This window comes from Tyto alba, unplaced genomic scaffold, assembly GCF_018691265.1.
Source record: "Tyto alba isolate M040663 unplaced genomic scaffold, T.alba_DEE_v4.0 Super-Scaffold_1000006, whole genome shotgun sequence".
Taxonomy (NCBI): domain Eukaryota; kingdom Metazoa; phylum Chordata; class Aves; order Strigiformes; family Tytonidae; genus Tyto; species Tyto alba.
Genome location: NW_024881272.1, coordinates 18,757,800 through 18,770,322, shown reverse-complemented (window position 1 = coordinate 18,770,322; position 12,523 = coordinate 18,757,800). Strand labels below are relative to the sequence as shown.

The 12,523-nt window shown below is 41.8% G+C and overlaps 1 long non-coding RNA gene across 2 annotated transcripts in view; it reads right to left on the bottom strand.

The window, feature by feature from the left end:
• The window catches only part of LOC116963528, a 238,418-nt gene that overhangs the window by 26,751 nt on the left and 199,144 nt on the right, over nucleotides 1-12,523 (bottom strand). Inside the window, exons 6-14 of one of the 2 annotated variants that reach the window (XR_004408258.2) lie at nucleotides 12,089-12,202; nucleotides 10,612-10,715; nucleotides 9,047-9,120; nucleotides 5,201-5,429; nucleotides 4,833-5,101; nucleotides 1,961-2,019; nucleotides 1,156-1,467; nucleotides 938-991; nucleotides 403-510 (exon numbers count right to left, since the gene is read on the bottom strand). This is a non-coding gene — a long non-coding RNA (uncharacterized LOC116963528). The remainder of the gene's footprint in view (nucleotides 1-402; nucleotides 511-937; nucleotides 992-1,155; nucleotides 1,468-1,960; nucleotides 2,020-4,832; nucleotides 5,102-5,200; nucleotides 5,430-9,046; nucleotides 9,121-10,611; nucleotides 10,716-12,088; nucleotides 12,203-12,523) is intronic. The other variant, XR_004408259.2, reaches the window with a different exon arrangement.

The window sequence follows — 12,523 nt, the reverse complement described above, 5'->3', positions numbered from 1 at the left end:
TTACCTTGTGATTTGGATTCCACGAGGTAACAATCAGCTTCAAAAATCTCATTGTGACACTGCTTTCAAAGTCAAATAAAGAGTGTCAATGAGAACACACCACCCCCCAAGTGGCTCCCCTCCAGCTTCATAACCCCAATTTATTTTTGACATTGCACCATAAGACTGAAATGATTAATCTATAATAGATTATCTCACAAATCTGCTACAGAAGAACAGAGGATGTGATTTGCTCAGGATTTGGCACACTGGCAATGGCATGTCACGGCGAAGGGTTTAATGAATACGGTACAACAGAAAAACAAGATGGGGAGAAGCGTGGGCTATTGGAAAGGGACTTTCACACAGTGCGAGGGAACCCACTTTCCAGCAGTCGCATTGACCACTGACCACTTGACTTACCGCTAATATTTGAGCACATGATTTCCATCAGCTTTCCAGAAAGACTTCTCCAAGTTTAGATGTTCAACACAACCTGCTTTGAGCTTGCATTTCAGAGGTGCTAAGTACCTATAAAATAGAAACAGAGGTGTTTACCCCACCTTTGAGGTTGCCCTATGGGGTCACAGGATGTGTGTCACAGAAGTGCAAAGTGTAGTTATTTGTGAGAGGTGTTGAATGCTCATTTCGGAGAGTAAAGGATGTTTGTGTGGAACCTGCTGCATAATTTATTGTACTGTGAAATATTTACCATTTCTGCCCATGGAATCCAGTTAAAAAGGGCAAGCATATTTTTTTTCTGGGACATAAATACCTCTTGTACCAAACTTAGAAGCCAAAAGCTATCAAAACAAAATTAGATTAATGTCTAAATTGACAAGCAGCATTTTCTGGTGACACTGAAAACATTAGCCAGTTAGAGAAAGTTATTGCCCTTTTCTCTCATTTTAAACATTGCTTAGGAACATGAGAAACTTGAGAAAAAATTCTCTCTCACCTGTCTGACCTTGGCCAAATGCTGAAGAGCAATCATCCACCTGAGAGCAGGACACTGCAGATAGAAGGCAGAGTAAAGCATGGTTGTACTGCTACTGCCATTCAATGACACCTTCCTGCTGCTAAATCTCTAATTCTCTTTTTGCAGTATCTCACTATTTACTAAGTAGCCTGAGATAAATATGGTGCTCCATTTCCACTATCTTCAGGGAGATTTACCTGCCAATCCAGGCTGTCCTTTCTGGCATCAGAAGTTGAACAAAGTTCTCCTCGTAGTAACTGAGTTTATTAGTCTGCAGTGCCCCTTCCCTTGACCTGCTGGGACTTCTCTCTTGCTAGTGCTTCTGTCAGTCCTTGGCCTTCTCCGTGGGGCCAGCGAAGGTCTCAGTCTCCAGACACTTAGGCCAAAACCAAGACTAATAATTCATTTTGTGTGCACCATCAAGCAGCAGTTGTCTTTAAACTGTTGACCCAAGGCAAAGGTGCAGGTCAGTGGTATCTCTCATGGAAGTACAGGAGGATGGTGGCAGTCTGTAAAACAAAACAAAACCCCACAGACAGGCATCAGGCTAGAAGGTGTCTGAAATGGCTCTGGGGCCAGTGAACTGCCCCATGAGCCAGCACTGTCCATGGACAGCTGTGACAGACAACATCAAGACACCTGTATGCTGTTATCTCCACAGTCCATCAAATGGAGATGTTAATAGTTTCATAACAGCTATTTCTTTGTGCCAAAGGTGTGGGGTTTCTTTGGTTTTGTATCTGCATGTGCATGTGTGGGTGATGGCAACTTTTCCCCTTTTATCTAACAGCCTAACAGACTGAAGCCTGTCTGAGTAGTGCTGACAGGATCCAGCTTCTGTAGTAATGTACAATGTAGCAATGCACAACACAGGAAAGTAAGCAAACCCAGGAAAATAGGAGTGCTGCTGCCACAAATCCTGGGGAGCTTAAATTTAAATCCCTCCCCTTCCCTCTGTTCAGGCCGTGTTCCTCCTCAGAGACATCAGGAATTGGGTCTTACCCTCACGCTCACCCAAGGTCCAGGAACAGGTTCCACTTCTCTCTGCTGTGCCACCCCAGCTGGGAAGTGAGTTATACATTGAGAGTTATGTGGGATTTTTGACTTGGTTAACAGCAAAGGCAGCATTAACAGATAAAATTTAGAGGGGAAAAAATTTGCCTGCCAAACAGTACTTAAAGCTTTTGGGGAATTGATGCAAGTGGTTCAGCTTGATGCAAATTTCTTTCCAATCCATTTTATGAGCTTTGTTACATATTGTCTCCATCTCCACTTCCAGGCACTCCTGACCACAAGCTGAGGTCTCACCTGCAGACCGGGGTGGTGGGTGCCCAGTGGGAGTGATTGTCATGGATCTTAAATTTACTATATAGGGTTTCACACCTCCAGTGGGAAGTATCAGGGGTCTTACCATCACAGAGGGCTGAAAGCATGTGCCTCAAAACAGGAGTCAGGGCAGGCCTGTGTTGTGGGTCTGGCTCAGAAAGTGGAAGGCAGCAGGGCTTCATTCCTGGCTATGCAAAGGTCTGAAATCAGGCCCTGCCTCATGCCTTCCTTCCCATCCGCAGCACCACTGAAGAGCTGTTGTGCTGAGGAGCTGCTTAACTCCTTTCATGCTTTGCGGTCATATAATTGCCAGTTAAACACAAACCCACAGAAGTGGACATGAAAAGCCAGCATGCAGACCCTGGTCCCAGCTGGCCTGAGAGTCCATGTATCGCTTTACCACTGCTGCTTCGAGCTCTGGAGTGCAGGTGAGCAGCAACGCTAGTCGTCCTCTGCAACCTGCTGCCCTGGGCCTGTGAGTCCAAGGACTCCAGGTCTCCGCTGTAAGGAAGGATGGTCTATTTTCCAAAGAGATAGTCTGAGATTGACTGGGTCTTTCCAGAGTCCATGGTGTTTTTTTTTTTGTTTGTTTTTTTTTTTTTTTTGTTTGTTTTTTTTTTTTTTTTGTTTTTTTTTTTGTTTGTTTGTTTGTTTGTTTTGTTTTCTTTTTTTTTGTTTGTTTGTTTGTTTGGTTGGTTGGTTGTTTTTTTTGTGAAAGCCAATAATCATAGGAAGAGAGCAGTTGGATGAACCGTAATTTACTACCATGGACTCCCCTTGCCTGTGTATTTCTAAAGGTAACAACCATAGACGCTGAGATGGCTGCAATTTGGACAAAACAAATGTAACAGTAATAACAGGACGTAGCTGGAACAAACCTGTCAAAGTTCATAAACAAACACTCATCCATTTAATCACTAATTATTAATCCAATTCTGATCTTCAGTTACTCAAAATAAGTTGTTTAAAAAATGTGAGATTTGTTAGTCTAAAGCCATGTTAAAACATGTGTCCAAAAGTAATGCATTGGTTTACTGTGGCACAATCCATCCGTTATTACAAGAAAATTAGGACAGGAAAAATAAACCTTATCCCATGGAATCAGCCATATGAGAGAAGAATCCTTTTGAAACTCTCCCCCAGAAATCCCAACCTCAGTGCTTAAGGAGGCAGACAAGTGTTGATGAGCAGGAGTGCAGCCTTCACCATATTCCTGCCCTGTAAAGCAGCAGAATTACAAAATAGATGGGCATGAAAGAAATTATAGATTTGCCGCAGATATCGGCTGCTTAGTGCCTAAAAATTTAGTTTAAGGGGCCTCTCAATCTGTGTATGGAAATGAGTCAAGAGCAAAAGCACTTCTGACTTGCTTGAAGATTTTTAGCATCATCTCAACTCTTACAGAAATTAAAACCTTTCCTAGCTAATAATTTTGTATTCTTGGATTTTAGTTATTTTTTTAATTAAAATGGTATGTATTTCAAATTTGTCAAATAACTGGACAAAGCAGTGTTAAAAATTCAACTGCACTAATTACTAGTTGAGCAGCATAAAAACCTCTGAATAAATGTCAGTCTAGGAGATAAGCTCTTATCTTAATCTAATGACTCCATAGACTTAATTTGTCAGGCCAGCCTAGTTGATGAAAAACAGGTTTCTATTCTCCAGTGTTAGCAGCCACATCTTTCCAAATCTTTGAAGTTGGATAGTAATACCATCAGTGTCATCCTGCAAAAATCTTGTGACCAAGCCAATTTCATTCCTATTGTCTTGTTATACTAATTAAAGTTGTTTTACCCCCATTGGTCTGAAGTAGGTGAAAATGAAGCCAATTTATTTTTAGATTTGTTACATTCTGGAATAATCATTCCTGCTTTTCCCCCCCCCCCCACTCTCAACAATGTGTTAACATTTGCAGCACTCTGTTGGTGTCAGAAACCTGGGCTTTTTAGCAGGGCTCCACAGACAGCACAGTGCTATCCCATGGCAATTCCTACAGTGCAGACAAAGCATGCAGGTGTGTGTGTGTGTGCAATTCTGAGCTCAGGAAGTGAACTTGATCTTAAGAGATGATTTTAGATTTTGGAAGTTCTTTCCTAAAGGACCATTTGACATATTTAAAGCTAAATGAACCAAATGTTCATATTGTTTGGACAAAGTGGATTAACAAATAGAAAAAAATAAATTGTCTGCAGTCAGTGTTTCCAGTCCTCCAGTTTAACCTTCTGACGGCAACCTGGCAGGCCTTTTTATGCACAGTGCCCCATTTCAAAGAATACCATTTAAGTACAGTATTCTTTATCCCAATCCCAATATTTAAACAGGGATATGCTTAGGTTTGAGGAGTTACTTGGGAGGTGAATTTTATTCTGATGATACTGAGGAAGATTACAAGGTAAAAAAACTCAAGGAAAATAACAGGGTTAAGGTGCAATCTACTGAGGCAAATCAGAGAGGCCAGGGGTCAGTCCTGCCTGCTGCTCTAGACTCTGTTGACATTAACATTATTAACTTTATCGACATTAAATATATTGAGCTGGATACTTACTCTGTTGCATTGGGTTTTATGGCAGTGCAACTCCACTGACTTCAGCAGCATTTCACTGGCATACAACCAGTAGAACAGAGTGGAGAATCAGCCACCTTTTCTAGTATTACTTCAAAATCCCTGATGTCCAGAGCTGATGGCTCTGAGGTCCCTCTTCTCCCCAGGCCGGCAGGAGTGCAGGGTCAGAAGCAGCAACACATGTGTGCAGCACTGGTCATTCTGGGATTTGTTCTTAAGAAGCATTTCACCGCCTGGTTGTGAGCACTTTCCTGCATAATACGGAGTTAACTGGTTAGATCACAAATGTTCTCCCTCTTGGGTCATGTGCTGTCATATCTTCTAGAGTATTCAGGAGCTGGCCCACTTACATTTGCTGTTGCAAAGGCTCGTGTGTGAGCACGGACACCTAGTTCAGCATCTGGGTCCTGCTGGGTGTAACGTGAGTTGCGTGCCAACACTGCAGCAGTCAAAGCCTTTGAGCCCATGCATGCAGGCCATGCTGCCTAGCAGGGCTTCTTCACCTGAGGCAGTGCAGATCCAAGACAGGGAACACAGAGAGGCTGGGAAGCAGAGTGGGAAGCTTCACATCTGCAAAACCTTTAAATCGGAAAATGTAATTACCCCAGCTTGATTGGGTTCTGCATCTGATGTATACAATGGCATTTTCCAGCATCCTAGCTAGCACATCACTGCTTATGGAATTTTCCTATCAGTTGAGGTGCATAATACATTTTTCTTCCATTTTTACCCACAGTTATGCAAAGGAGCAGAGGTTGCAGAATAGTGAAGTGTAAAGTGCTTGTGGATCCAAATGCGACCTGGAAGGACAGGGCTGCTGGATAAATTAGAGGCAGATTTTCACAGATATTTGAGTATCTCCGGATTCAGATCAGTGTTTTCTTCAGATTTTTAAAGCTTCCAGGCCCCCTGTTGACACTAGGAGTCGGGAATACATGGGCTTTTGAAAATCCCAGAGCCTGAAACATATTCAAGCACTCTTGCATGTTGCTTCCTCAGATCAAGACAACTAAACTCTTTGAAAGCATTGGGCTGCTGTCGGTACCTATCTGACCTTCTAAACACTAGTAACCATTTGCATGGTCTGCAAGCTTGAGGCCTCATCTGACCAAAGCTTAAATTATATCCATTGATTTCATCATGGAATTGATGGTCCACTCCCGAACATGCCAAATTCGTTTATGTTAGGGCTATAGCCTAGAATGGCATTTTTTAGTAAGAATTAATGGATCCTCATTTCTCCCGCTCAGAGTCAGAGTTTAAACCTACAGGCCATTCCCAACACAGCTGAAACAAAATGAACATACTGAAGTGAAATTTTCAAACTGACATTTGAATCCCCTCTTTGATGAAATGCCACCTATTGATCCAGCCCAATGACTGCAGCCTCCATGGGTCCATCTCGCAAAGTCTCCTTGACTGGCTTATTACTGCAATTCTTCAGGTGCACTGTGACCATCTTCCAACAAAGGACAGATGCCAGCTAACCAAATGGCAAAATGAAAACTCCCAGAGATTAAATCCTAGTCCTGGTGGCAAAATTCCCATGGAAATCAGTGGCTACATGTATCTTAGGACATTATTTCATAAAGTCTGAATTGCCATTTGAACACTGACTTCCTGATTTACGCTGGGGGTTTGACTTGGAATAAATTTATTGCCCTTTCCTCAGTAGCTTGAGCATTGAAGGGCTTGGCTCACATGGGAGCCATTTCACTAAGGGTGGTGTAGTGGCTGGCTTGGGTCAGACTGTCCATGCTCCAGGAGACTTTGTGGTTTCATGGCTCCCTTTGCTCCTTCTATACCACCCACCACTTTCTCATATCATCCTGCTACAAAAAATTTACCTGCTCTGGTCTGCAAAGGAGCTCTGCTGTTTCTGGACTGCTACCTACAAGAACAACTTGGGGTGCTGAGGAAAACTAAATCCTTGTGAAGGAACAAAACTGCGTCCTTTGTGGAAAAATGTTGTGATTCTTAATTGGAGGGCTGTGGATCCAGATCAGTTTTCCTAGCAAAGGGGAGTAACTCTAATCTAAATACAAAAAGGAGTTTGTCATGGCAAGACAGAAAAGTATGAGGTTAGCTGTTAGGTTCAAGATTGGTCTTGAAGTATAGTGCTGACAAGCCAATAATGAGCTAAGGCCCATGGTGAGGGCTGCAACAAGCTGGGGCCACTTGGCTTGGCTAACTGAAGTCCAAATACTGGCACCACTGCTGGAGGCAGCACAAGCATAGTCAAAAGGAGCAGGATTTTTTTCTCGATTTGCAAATAGAGTATCACAGTTCATACGCCTTGTGTGTGGGTATGTGGCAGCGTGTGTTAATGCACATGCCTTGCCTTTAAATGGTCTCTGACTATAAAAGTTAATAGCTTTGATGCGGCATTCCTAAAAGGAAGTGTTTGTCAATTTTGCTATAAGTGTTTGAGCGCAACAGTCTTAATTCAATGTGTCAGATAAGAGAAAATCATGTTGGCTTATATTTATGATTTATCCCTTCTATCTTAGCACTAGAGATGTTTGGAGAGCAAACTAACCCTTTAGTTCATGTTTTGATTTGCTTTGTTTTTTTTTATCCATCTAAGCCTCGCCAGGCAACGTAACACTTCTATACCAGTGTCAAATCTCCTGGGGAATGGGTAGGGAGACATATCTGGAAGGCACTGAGGTGGTACTTTTGATAAGTCACAGTTTGTGTGACTTGAAGGGGAGGGCAGAGATTTGAAGCTAGGCAAGAAATGAAGACAAGTTCATGATGGATAACTGAAGCCCATGCTACGGCACAGGTCAAGGAGAGCCATACTGCCACACCCGGGGAAGCACTGATGCCTGCTATTTCATGTGGCCCTTGGACATATTCAGGATTCTTGAGCTGAGACTGGGAAAAGGATAAGCCTGGACCCTCAAGTTACTAACAGAACCACAGAAAAGCAAAGAAACTTGTAGTGAATATGGAAAAGGCCAGAATGCAAGCTATTTGTTCCAAGGTAAAAGGGACCAGATCTTCTCAGAAATTTGGATGCTTAAGTGTCTTTGTTTAAGATCCTGCCCAAAATGCCTTTGATGACCTGGGACAATATGGGTGGTGTCTCTTATACCTACAGGTTGGTTACCAACTCTCCAGTAGCACCAAAACAAACAGAAGAACTGGATGTACCGTTTTGGTAATTCTACCATCTGGTCATGATGGCTTTTTGAGATTGTTAAATGCATGGGGCCAAAGTGAGTAGAAAACTTCTTGGGTTAACCTCAGCTGTTCCAAAACATGCTACATGGTGATTTAGAATGGCTGCTGAAATGTTTGTGTTATGTTCTTGCTTTTTTAGTAGTACTGTGCACGACAGAGAGTGAACAGCTTTGTGGAGATAGTGTTGGCTTCCTCCATGTGGGATGCCTTTTCATTTTGGCCTTGGTAAGTGCACACCAAAGATTTTCCACTTCTGTTTCAAAGGGAATCTCCACCCACCCCCAAGTACCAATAACTATTTCCCCCTGGTCTTCACAAGCTGTTATGGGCTTAAATGCCTTCCCTGCACTCTTTGGGAGAAGAGAGAGATAACAGAGGGAGCAGTAGAGCTACACTCATTCTTGGGACTAACAGTAAAGATACCCAGTTAAATGACTTAGTGGGGGGCCTCAGATTTTCTTGCAGAGTCCTGTGTGTCTTTTCTCGCGATCAAAGCGACTGTGAGAAATTGCAGTTTTCAATTCATTTTTTCCATATGGGAAAGAGGATGGCTTTATGCAATAGCTGTTTAAAAATACTTCAAAAGAACTTGAATCAGTCCATGGCCGCACTATATACAAATTAAAATAATTGATTTTTGGTAGCCTTTTAGGAGATCTATAAATTAAAGGGATCACATATCTGATACATTTTGGGGGACTTTATTTTATGTTGGCTTTCAGAATGCCCTCTCTCCCAGAGCTGGAAGCCAGACACCAAAACCAGAGAGAGCTTCTCACTTTCATTTGCTCTGCCCTCCTGTCATAGGACTCACTGGGTCTCCTTGAGGAGTGCCAGTGATCATAGTGGGTCCTGGACCCATGCCAGGTCTGCACCTTTCCCTTTCATTTTTGATTTGAGAACTTTACATTGAGAAGTAGAAACTGCCCCAAACTGAACAAGAACCACCCCTCTGGGGAGTTAATTTCTCCCCCTTTTTCTCCATCAGTAGAAACTGATACCCTTACCCAGTTTGTGTTGCACCTGGGCTGTCCCCGTTCTGTGCGCTGATGGCAATGGGTTCAGCTCTATCTGTGATGACCTAAAAATAGCACTCAATTAACATTGCATTTCAAGAATTGGAAAATTTCCCAGAAGTCCATTCTTTTTTTTCTTTTTCTGTTTCATTACATTTTACAGTAATAATACACAAGCCTGTAGAAAACATGACGGGTAATGAAAAAATGTAATTAATATAAGCAGTGTAAAGCATTTTTTTTCCCTCTGTTGTCCTTGCAGAAAATTACTGCTTTAAACTGAGCAGGATGTGAAAATGCATAAAGCAAACAGTAATATGCTGTGGTTTGTAAATATCTTATGCAAAATAGTTAAGTCAACTGCTGTTTATTTTTCTTACTTTGTGTCACAAGCTCTTACTTTCTTTTGTTCATTACTTTTTCCATTTGTTCTCTTTTGGGGGCTTGTTCTCTTTTGTCTTAAGGAAGCCATTGGCTTAACTATATTTATTTCTGCTACAGCTAATTCAATCAAACATATAGGACAGGCTATTCTGTCTCTTCTTACCATCTTCTCCTGTTTGCTGGTGGCTCTGAAATGCAACATATACTGCAAAAGTGTAGTAAGCCAGGTCCTCACTATACTGAGGATCTGCTCTCATTGTTTTGGGCTTAAAAAAAAAAAAAAAAAAAGGAAAGCACCCTTTTATCCTACAAACAAACAAGTAATTATCCCAAATCCTGCAATAGCTTTATGACAAACTGTAGCATTCCTGACTGTTACTGTAGGCTTCTGCAATGTTTTTACAAGGCTGCCTGGTCACAGTTCTGGAATGGGCTGTGAGCAATACGCAGTCAACATTAACTAGGATGGCATGGTATATGCCAGCTCTCCTTGGGATATTTCTCTCTGGCTATCTGTAGAACTTGTAATACCCAGCGATATCTGAAGGTCACAGCAGAGTTTCTGAGCTGAAATACAAAACAGCATTCCAAACACATCTTCTGTGGCCAGACAAGAAACTGCTTATGGTTTATTATCCCTCCCCCCTCTCCGCAGCTGACATCCAGCATTAGTTATTGTTTATTTTTGTCTTGTTCCTGGTTCTAAAGGTTTCCCTTATGGCCCTGGTTTATGTGAACTTTCAGATATCACTTGGGGCTTCTCTGCCTCATCCCCTCTGATGTAGCTGGTTCCCCTGTGAAGGTAGGTTTCCCCAGCTGAAGATCTGTGCCTCTCTCCTGTGGCATTCTGTGCAGCCATTTGGAGTCCCAGATGTAGGAAATGAAATAATCCACGCTCATACAGTCATGAAAGTGCCCATCTGGCACACAGGAACATCACGCATTGGAAGCACACAAGCGTGAGCTCACTTTTGTTATGGCATTTCATAAACAGAGATGCAGCGAGCCAGCAAGTAAGGTCCTTTGGATAATAACAATCGTTTCCACCACACGTTGTGTTTAAAAAATAGGGAAAAAAAAGATCAAGACAAACTGGAAAGATTTGCTCTGAAGCTTCTGAGGAGAAATTTCTAGTTATAAACATTTTTTTACCAGTGGCCTGCTGTACTTACACCTCTCTGGCTCTCTCCTGCTCTCTATGTAGATGTAAGACAATGGTGACAGTTGAAACGTAGCCAGTTAACTCTTCGTTAGCTCTGAAAGCTCTTCTTCCTCACTGTTCAGTTAAAGAAAGGAAATATTAGATCATACCTACAAAAGTGAGTTCTATAAAAACAAATTGCATGTTACTGCTTTCTTATCACTACATAAAACTCACAGAAACGGTCTAATAAATGACCTCACCACTCAATTTTGAAGTATACAAATTAAAGACAGCAACAGATAAGCCAAGAGAGATTAATGTACAGTGTGCGCGCCTGTATGTGTGTGTTTGCATGCCTCTATGAGGATATACTCATATGCTGTTGACATTCAACCTCTGGAATTATAATTAGGGGAAGAGGCAGATGTGTAAATTCATCTTGCTGGGCAGCGTATATATGTTGCACTAGTCCCTGATTAATTCAGGATTTGAACACTATTTACTCCAAGACACAAGGTTTCTGTTGGGATATGTTGGCTAATAAAGGGGTGGAATATGAGGAAACAATGAACAGCCTGAAATGATGGACTAAATTCAATACCAGTAAGTAAAAATCAAGGTTATTTATATTATTTTAGCTCTGTAAAGTAATTGAAAAAAGACACCCTAGGCATTTTGTTGGATGTCATTGCATGCTGTGAAGAAATCTTGGGATGTATTAAACTTCTCAAAAAAAACACCATTAGCCCTTCTGACAGTGCTGGATCTTCAGAGGGATTGGTCCTCAAAGGGGTGAGATTTTTAAGATGAGGAAAGAGCAGAGAGAGGTGTCAGGTCTCCTGAATCACTGCTGGAAAACCATGCCCATTTCCAAGTGGGGGCCTGGGCCTGCCAGGGGCAGGGGCAGGGGCAGGGGCATGCCACTCCATGGTTTATGAACATTATAAATTATGGATAATAGTAAAAGAAAATAGTCTCTGCATTTTACATGAGCCATTTTTGTATTGTATTTGGCAAACAATATCTGGTCCAGTATATTTTAAATACTGAGTGCTAAGTTGGGAAAACAATGAGATGTTTGTAAATATGATAGACCATTACAATATACTGCTTCTCATTTGAAAAGTCATTTGTGCAAGAAATGATTATTGACCCATGATATGTAAATGACTGAAATGCAGAAATTAATATTTGGGTCAACTCATGTATTTTTCAACCATGAAATGAAAAGCTCAGTATTCACATTCCAATTCATACATGAAAGCATTACAGCACTATTACTTGGCTATTGTATTAATTTCTTATTGTCTTAGTTAATGATATACAGAATTATATCTCTACTTTCAAATGAGGAAAAGGCATTGCTATACCGCAGTAACGTTTCAGCCCGGGAACGTCCCTTATTCTGGACTTTTCTTGTACTGGTCACAATAAGCCAAATTCACAGCTGATGGAAGCAAATAAACAGCACTGCTTGCATTAAAGAGGTCTTGGCCCTAATATACCTTAAATGTTGCACAGGAAGGACTAGCTCCTGCATTGCAGCTCCTCTGTTCCAACTTGGCTTGATTCTTATCTCCTTCATGGGAGCTTTACACCAGCATGATGCTCCTTATTTGCTGCAATTAATACAGAAAAATAAATCAGCACAGGATCAGTGCTTTTAGTACTGTGAGGTAGTTGTCTTTAGTCTCTCATTCTAAGGGGTTTTGTTTCTGCTCCCCCCTCCTCTCTCCCTGAGCCATGGGGAAGTCAGTGGGAGTGTGGGGTTTCTAATAGCACTGGTGGGAGTTCACATTTGTCCCAAGGGAGTCACAACAGGCCCCTCAGCCCAAGGTGACTTTCATTACAGTGAATTTAGTGCTCATGAGACTTTCCGGTTTGTTAGCCCCAGAGACTCAGGAGCTATCTTTCTCCCTAAAAGGAGTATTCCAAGATCT